The sequence below is a fragment of the Egretta garzetta genome, unplaced genomic scaffold, assembly GCF_000687185.1.
Source record: "Egretta garzetta isolate BGI_Z169 unplaced genomic scaffold, ASM68718v1 scaffold471, whole genome shotgun sequence".
Taxonomy (NCBI): Eukaryota; Metazoa; Chordata; class Aves; order Pelecaniformes; family Ardeidae; genus Egretta; species Egretta garzetta.
Window position 1 is genome coordinate 551,845 of NW_009258629.1, and position 8,379 is coordinate 560,223.

Below are 8,379 nucleotides of genomic sequence, written 5' to 3' on the forward strand. Positions count from 1 at the left end.
GGGGCTATTGTTCACTGGGACATGACAATGCCAGACCAGTGGAATATACAGCTGCAAGCCACAGGGCACTGCTGTTCCTATGTTGTAATCTCCTCCATCAGAGTCTTCCAATGCAAAGGGGAAAAATCTCTTTTCAAAGAGGCTTAAGATTTTGGAGCTTATGTTCTTACTTAAACAGAGGGCCCAAGAACTCAAACATTGCCAAAGAAAGTTACGTGAAGTGGTCCTGTCTCATGCTGGACCAGCGGTGTACTGAGAGTTAACGTTGCACTTAAGTGTGAGGCACTTGGGTCATGCTAGGCAGACCAGAGCTAATGAATTAAATAGTGCTGTGGGATGGGCCTAGGCAGGGGCACTCAATGCTGATAGTTCCTTAGGATGGTCCTCAGCAAGATTTTGGTCCAAGATAACAAAGAGACTCCCAAAATTTCCTAGACATGGTAACTTCCAGTTGTGGCCATCACGTCTGGGAATGCAAGTGGGGTTAATAGGGCTGTGGGCTCTCCTAAGAGAATTGGCCTCTGTTCCAGAAAAAGATCTCTCTTATGCTTAATTTACCAGCATAAATGTAATCACCAAGTTGAGCTCTTACCTCAATGATTTCTGTAATTGTGATCTTCAGATTGTACGTTTACAATGGCTGGTACCTACAAATGATACTATGGCCCCTAAATCTGCTCCAGAGGATGCACAGCAGGTTAGGGGCCATCACTGTAATCCCTTGCTGTCTGCAAATCTTCTGACTTAACACTGGGTTAAATCCAACTTTTCCATCTTCCTTCTGAGGTTGACGCAAACAATGTGAGACCTTCTCTCTCCACCAGCACCTTCCACTGGAACACCAGAACTGGTAACTGCACAGGCGGGACTTGAGAGACCCAGCACATGGATTTCTGGACAGCTAACACAGGAAAATGGAACTTGCCTTTGGAAAAAAATAGAAGCACTGACAAGTTCTTGTGCTTTTGGAATGAAACTTAAAACTCATTTTTCCTGTATGGGAAGAGAGAACAAATACAGTCAACAGCAGCCCAATCCAAAGAAGCCAATAAGAGTTTTGTTGTTGATATTTTTATGAGCAGACTGCATATATTAAATGAACCACTCATAAAAATTGGTTGGATGGTTGCTTTTTTAAAAAAAATTTTGCTCTTCAGATACAATTGTAGCAAACACTCTTTTAAAAACCTGCCCTGTGTCAGAATACAGCAAAGGGGTGCAAGTTTCAGAAAAAGTGAATAGCATGTTGGCAGTCCTCTTTAGTCATTGCATCATTCACCTGAATCAACAAGGATCCTATAGAAATAAATAACTTTAAAAAAAAATAATAGCAAAGGGCTACCTTATTCTTTGTGACCTTTGAGAGTGCCTCGTTATTTAAGCAGCTGGGCAAAGATCTTTTCCTGATGTTGTCAATGCTCATTTTTTCCCCCTGTGTTTCCCTTCCGTTCTTTAAGCCTACATCAGACCACGGAAAAATAAAATCAAAAAGGAGAGGTACCTGTGGAACAAAAGGGAAAACAAAACACCATGGGTGTGGAGGATGGAGGGAATCTGTAACCGTGGATTCAGCTGTAATTTAGTGCAGTTTGTAGTTTCATCTTTCCAGAGTGCCCAGCAAGAGCCACATTGCACAACTCACCATGTGTCAATGAAAGAGAAACCCATGACTGTTGCAGCTAGGAAGTGTCGACATAACTGAGTTACTAAGAAAACCTGAATGTCAGTCATTCTCCGGGTTAGACACATTGCAGGCAAGGTCGCACAAGCTTTATTCACATTAACACCACTGCTTTTGTATTTTGACAGGGTCTACGACAATCAAACAAAATGCTTTTTTTTTTTTTTTTTTTGACAGTGCACAAAATGAATCAACGCTTTCCATAAACACGTTGAAAAGAAATATGTTGAGCCTGCAGCATGGCTATACCCTGTGAACAGAGGTTGGCTTTATTGCAAGGAAGCAGTCATTGCAGAGAATTGCCAGAAGGACAGATTCAGACACGTGTGGGTATCTTCCTCCTCCAGGTGCTATCACTACTATGCTTCTAATGCCCATGAAGTCATTAATCCTGTATTGAAGAATTCTCACTTAACATTGAAAAACCTGGACAACAAACTGTTTATGAGGCCACATCAAGACTACACCACTGATAAAGGAAGGAGTTAATTTTAACACCACACTTTGAAAAAGACATTACTGGAAGTAGCTGGATATATGGAAGATTGAACTCATTAAATTCAATTAAAGGGAGTTGGTGTTGCATGCAAGGGCTCTGTGGCATGAGCCAGGGAGGAGGAAGGCAGAGTTAGCTCTATCTTTGAGCATGATGAACAAGGCAAGACGAGGGATGGAAAAAGGCATGAGAAGGTGTGGGACCTCATACAGCTGTGGTGGTAGGGGTGGGTTCTTCCCCCTGTGGTGGGAAAGGAGGGGGTGGGTGCCACTGCAGGCCACAGGACCATCTGCCTGCTGCACGCCAGGGTGGTTTGCATGAGAGGCAGTGAGAATGCAAGCTGCAAAGGTGGTACAGCTGAGCCTGTACATCCGCCGTCGCACCCCAGACTGCTGCCGAGTCCCTCACAGGGACCTGTGCTTTCAGACCACCAGTTTTTATTCACATTCTTATATCCCCCTATTAACAGCAATTCACTTCCCACCATCTCCCACTTTCCCAAGAGTGGAATATGGCTGAATTCCATTGTTTTATTCAAAATAAAGAATGCCAAAATCCTTTAAAACATGAATATATAAATTTTTGTATCAGTTCAGTGAAGATGAAGATTATTGCTCAGAGTCAAGAAAATCGGGGCAAAGAGAAAATAAGGCGTAGGTGTTTATTTAGCAATTGGTTTTTGATACCTTCATTTTTAAGCCCTGAAGATGTGGGCAAATGTTCCCCCCCCACTAAAGCACTTCACCTAAAGATGTTGACTGAATCAGGGCCAGTCAGGATTGGAAGCCAGGATTTCTAAAATCTCGATCTTCACATTTAGCCACTCCTCATTATCTATTTCCTCCTTTTCAGAGCAACTGATCAAAGAGGAACCATAGATATACATGTTTTGCAAATGATGTTAAAATTGTGAAAATATTTGGGTTTATATTGAACTGATATGTGAGGAGTGTATGGACAAAATCTGAGTTGCTTCCCTTAATGTTCCTGCACACTGCTAAGCTTGAATCCTCTGCTTTCTTAATTGATACTAAAATACGAAATGTCCCTTTTATTTAAAAAGTCATTAGTACATCAACTTTGACTGAAGTAAGCATGAATGAAACAGAAGCTTGTATTTTCCTGTGGAAGCAGGTGACCGTCAGTATTTGCTATGTAATGAAAGGGGTCGGTTTCATGACGGAGAGATCTCAGGCAGAACTAACCACAAGCATGTCTCGTTCATTATTCACTGTGAAGTTGAGAGGGGAAAGCTAAGTCTGCCCTTTAAATTTGAAAGTTAAAGGTCACATTTGAAATATTTTGAAGTTATTAGTAAAATTAAGGTTCTTACACCTGCTATAACCCCTCAAATATATAAATACTCTGCTTTGACTATGTACATCAAAATATGTTTTCTTGCCATTACCAATGTAATCCAAGTATTTCAGGGTGTTGAAAAACACCTCATTTGGAGTAATTTATCTTTCTAATTGAACTACAAAACAGGTTTCTGCTGGGGTGGTATTATTATCTAATGACTCTAAAAAGCATAAAACTACTGAATTACTGAATCTAATTTAAATTCTCACTAAGAGAAGTGGTAGAATACCCACTACAAATATGTTCTTGCTCACAATATTTTTTTGTTGTTAATTTTGTGATTTAAAAGTTAAAAGAATTTTCTCAAACCTGATCTTATTTATTTTGTTGACATATCATGCTTACTAAGTTACTGCATATTTTTATCCTAGGAAAGGCTCACCTTTGTTCGGCTGCAACCTTCCCCTGTTATTTCCCCTACAGCAATAATTTCATTGCTTTCACCCTAGCAGTTTAACCATCACAATTCAAAATAGCGTTGTTGAAGGATAGGTAACCTTTTTTAAAAGGATTTGGCTTGGTTTTATTTGTATTTTGTCTCATTTAGTTTGACAAGTGCATTTATTTCCAGACTAAGAATCTCAGGACAACTGTACAGCACCCATCATGTGGGATTTAATATTAGAAATACAATACTGAAAACTTGACATTAGGGAGTCTCACAAGAATTTGTCGGGGGGGGCGGGGGGAACCAACAACAAACAAACAAACAACCAGAAACTCTCCACAGCTTAATGGTCTAAAAAATTAAATTAAGTCCATTCATTATGGAAATGTTACTTAGACCACATATCCCCCAGAGATTCTGGCCTCTTTACCAATTACTCTGGTAATTTTCAATGATATGGACACCTCTTCACCGGATACACAATACAGACTACCATCCCAATTTCATCAAGAACAGTAAAGAGCAGCAGATGGCTTCTTATTATGAGCCTTTTAGGAACTTGAACCTAAAGTGGGAAACAAAGTGTGCTTTTCTCCATTTTCCAAGAGCACGAGCGGCATACATAATGTGAAAACACAGGACAAAACAGCTATAACATTTCCCTCCAGTGTCGCAGACATTTCCTTGCCTTACTCTTTAAGGCAAGATAAGAAGTTCAATTCTAGTGTCATTTCCTTTTGAAAAGAAATATTAATTTCTTCTGTTTAGAAATGGGGAAGCATGCAAAGCACCTTCACATTGAGCATAGGAGAACTGCCATGCTCTCAGATCTGCTCCAGGGGAGGAGGGTTCTGCAGAGGGACCTGGACAGGCTGCATCGATGGGCCGAGGCCAACTGTATGAGGTTCAACAAGGCCAGATGCCGGGTCCTGCACTTGGGTCACAACAACCCCATGCAATGCTACAGGCCTGGGGGAGAGTGGCTGGAGAGCTGCATGGCGGAAAAAGACCTGGGGGTACTGGTTTACGGCCGGCTGAATGAGCCAGCAGTGTGCCCAGGTGGCCAAGAAGGCCAATGGCATCCTGGCTTGTATCAGGAACAGTGTGGCCAGCAGGACCAGGGAAGTGATCATGCCCCTGTACTCGGTGCTGGTGAGGCCGCACCTCGAATACTGTGTTCAGTTTTGGGCCCCTCACTACATGAAAGACGTTGAGGGGCTGGAGCATGTCCAGAGCAGGGCAACAAAGCTGTTGAGGGGTCTGGAGCACAAGTCTTATGAGGAGGGGCTGAGGGAACTGGGGTTGTTTAGTCTGGAGAAGGGGTGGCTGACGGGAGACCTTATCACCTTCTACAACTGCCTGACAGGGGGCTGTAGCGAGGTGGGGGTTGGCCTCTTCTCCCTGGTAACAGGCAATGGGACAAGGGGAAATGGCCTCAAGTTGTGCCAGGGCAGTTTTAGGTTAGACATCAGGAAAAATTTATTCAATGAGAGGTTTATTAAGCATTGGAATGGGCTGCCTGGGGAAGCGGTCAAGTTCCCATCCCTGGAGGTAGATAAAAGATGGATAGACAAGAGGGACATGGTTTTGTGGTGGGATGGCAGTTAATGGTTGGACTTGATGATCTTAAAGGTCTTTTCCAGCCTAAATGATTCTATGATTCATGTCACTGTGAGGACTGCCCTTGATGGGCTTTGCACAGGCAACTGGCTGAAGCCAGATGGTTACTTGACTCTCCCAATAGAAGTATTACTTACCAAAAGGAAGTGTAAGACAACCCTTCCAGCTCTGTTCTATCCTTCCAACTCCCACCCCAATCCAAAGCCTCACTAGACTTTGAGAAAAACATCCGTGATGACACATACTGAGTGCACTGGGGCCAACATTGAAAATCTAAGGTTATCTTTGGTTAGACTCCAAAGTGCCTAGCAGAATATTTATATAATAGCCTAATTCAAAGAGTTAAAGAGTATACTAGGGCTCTTTTGTTATTTTAGGAGAACTTTGGGGCACCAGCCTGCCTGTCAGAGCAAGGTGTGAGATAGGCAAGAGCCCAATGACCATTCCACCACCTCAGAAGTCCACATGTTTTGGCAGGCAATGCCCACCACCCTTGGAGCAAGACGCTGGAGATTGTTGGAATGGCAAAAAGCAGAGGCCAGGAAGGAGAGACTCCATGTGCTGTGCCCAGGAGGATGTGCTTGGCCATCAGGGTAGGCCAGTCTGTTCATTTCCCCTTCCCCAAGAAGATGAGGTGGGTAGGATCCCTTTGCTTGGCTGCTGTCATTCCTTTTTTGCTTCATTCTTTCACTTCTGCTTGACAAGGCTTGACTCAATCACTGAGTTCATAAATTTTCAGACTTTAAGTCTGTTTAAGCCTGTTGATGTCTTTGGGTTACAATATATATTTAAGCAAGACTTTCAGGCTTAATATGAAGACTTCCAGATAAAAAAAAAAGCACAATGAAGTTCCCAAGTATGTTTTTGCAGTAGTTAAGCTGTGCACTCAGAAATGTTTCCAGTTATTTCTAAATTTCTTCGCAGTCAGCATCAAAGTTCACTCTGCCTTTTTTTGTTACCTGTGTTACCTGTTAACCTTCCATGGGCCATCATCAGGCCAGATCTTGGTCATTCTTTTATAAACCAAAATAATTGCAGCTTATTAGTCTTCTCATAAGAGGGAGAGATTTGATGTCCTCAAATATTTGCTCTCACTAAATCACCCTGGTTTAGGTTCCTTTCCTACTTCAACTGCTTTTCCAAACACGGACATCAGCACTGAAAAATCTGCTCCTTTGTGTTCCCATCAATGCAGTACTGAGATAATACTTCTTCCTTAAACCACTAGAGCCAAGGATTATCCTCTTTGATCTAAAGCATTGAACAGCAGATCAGGCCGAACTGGTTTTCTACTGTCATCTGTAGCCATCTGTAGCTCCTGTTCAGTGTCACTGCTTTCTAGGAGGAGGCCAACTCCACTTTGACTTACAGGCTTTTCCCTCAGATATAGTTATGTGTGAACATGCTTGGAGGTTTTTCAGAAGTCCAGTCTCCCTTGCAACTGAAGCACAATGAAGAAAAAAAGGGTTCAAAAGGAAAAAGCCCAATAACTAAGAGTACCACAAGGAAGAGGAGAGGGAGGAGAAAGGGGAGCAGGGTGGTAATAGTATTTAAATTTTTCAATCACAGAGCATGTTTTAGACATAATTCTTCATTCTTCAGTTAACTACAAAACCTCAGATTGCTCCTGTGTAGCTGTTTTACACATTTCAGTCTTTCGGTATATGCAACACTGAAAACTTCCTTGGACTCAGAATTGTTCTTCTTCCTTTCTAGCCTGGTTTTCTAAGGGAATAACCCCTGTGCAACCATGCCATCTGCCTGTCTGCCTCCCAACTCCAATTTCAGTGCAACAGCCAACTTAAGCTGACTTTGAAACAGGTGAGAAGTTCTCAAAGATGCTAAGTTCTTACAAGTTCATCGAAATTTGGCAGCCAAAAAGAAGAAAGAAGCCAAATCTATATCTCATGGTGAGTGAAAGACAGACCAAACTCAGCATCTTCTCTATTTGAAGAGGCGGCGGCCATCTGGCCAGTGTGCAGGCACATTTTGGCTGGTTTGTCAGGGCATGTGTAACTCTGAATCAGCCACAGGACATGCTGAAGCTTTCCTTCTGTAAGATATGTGGGAAGGAGCTGAAGGTGAACCTGAGGAAGGGCAGGACTAGGGCCTACAAAACATACATTCAGGGAAGCCAGACTTCATTCATCTTGCTGCTCCTCATCTTTCAGTGATTCCTTTTAAAGAAATGACCACCTTGTTAATGAGGACAAGGAAAGGAGAACCACTGATGATTTTGGGGCTCAGTGCCAGATCATGAGTGGTTTTAGTTGGGTATTTTACAACAATAAGGACTATCAGCACAGCCGAGACACTAGGAAATGCCATGAGATCCCAGAAAACTCAGTGGAGAGGTGACAGCATTATACTAATACGCCTTTTGTGCCATCTTGGCCCAAAGCATAGTCATCACCTCACACCATCCTTGCCATATGTAAAAGATGGCTGTGCAGATTGCATGGAATATTTGAGCTGATTAAATTTTGTACCAGCTTCCTATTAAATATCGTTCTCATTTATACTTGAGCCTTTCTTTGTGCTTAGCAGTACTGTCCCTAACCTACTTGTAGCTTAGACATGTGCAGCTGTTTGTATCACTTCCAGGTGAATACAGAAACAGTTTTTGAAATGCCCTGACCTGAGAAACCTGATGGCAAATCACAAGGGATTTTGAAGTTGAACCCTGCACCCTAGTATTATTATTCCTACACTCTTAAAAGCAGCATTTGATAAAAGTTAGTTCTGCAGCAAGTTTGGGCAGTGTTCTGTGAAGGCTGTCTCATGCATTTTTTTAAAAAAACGCCAAAATACCTTTTTGTAAAGTGGTTCCAA